Source organism: Myotis davidii, unplaced genomic scaffold, assembly GCF_000327345.1.
Source record: "Myotis davidii unplaced genomic scaffold, ASM32734v1 scaffold159, whole genome shotgun sequence".
NCBI classification, from domain to species: Eukaryota; Metazoa; Chordata; class Mammalia; order Chiroptera; family Vespertilionidae; genus Myotis; species Myotis davidii.
This window is the reverse complement of record NW_006291231.1, coordinates 2,009,817-2,010,396: the sequence shown is the minus strand read 5'-3', so window position 1 is coordinate 2,010,396 and position 580 is coordinate 2,009,817. Positions and strand designations below refer to the sequence as shown.

Here is a 580-nt window from a genome sequence, read left to right as displayed (position 1 = left end):
ACCCAGCGGGCGTGCGGCGGCCGCAGAGAGCCAGGGGCCACATCCCTGGGCAGCCCAGGGTGGCCCTGACCACACGCCAAGTTCGCGTGCGGGCAGAGTCGCGTCCCGGGCAGTGGCGACGCTTTGAAACAAGAAGTTCAGGAGTCGGGAATCTGGCGAGGAGTCCATCCCTCCCAGCCCTGGCTCCCCACAGCGGCCGCCCTCGGGCAGGCGCGCCGACGCGCCCCAGGACGCGTCCAGTCCCCCGGCTCGCGGGACAGCTCCGAGAGGCGCCGCCAGCCTGCGCGCCGAGCACTCACCCTGGTCGCCAAGTCCCGACCGCAAACCAACGCCTCTGCTGCTGGTCCTGAATCCCAAGTTGCCCCAAAGCAGCAACGGCTCTCGCCCTAGCGGAGCGGGGCGGATCGGCTCGGGCAGGCACCTCCGAGAGAGCACGACCAGCCCGCGGCCGCCCGGAGGGCTGTGGTGAGGCACCCGGCTTGTGGCTGCGGCTGTGGAGGGACCCGGGCGCCTCCGGGGGAAAGAGGGGACCCCGAAAGGCTGAGAAAGGCCGGAGCCCCCGCGAATCTTTTCCGTGTGG

General features: G+C 71.6%; 1 protein-coding gene across 1 annotated transcript in view; it reads right to left on the bottom strand.

Annotated features, from left to right (window-relative positions):
- MARCH3 (membrane associated ring-CH-type finger 3) overlaps positions 1–474 on the bottom strand; it is a 139,404-nt gene extending 138,930 nt beyond the window's left edge. Inside the window, exon 1 of the mRNA XM_006764374.2 lies at positions 300–474. The gene's annotated coding sequence lies outside the window, so the exon portion shown is untranslated. The remainder of the gene's footprint in view (positions 1–299) is intronic.
- Between the last annotated feature and the right edge of the window lie 106 nt (positions 475–580).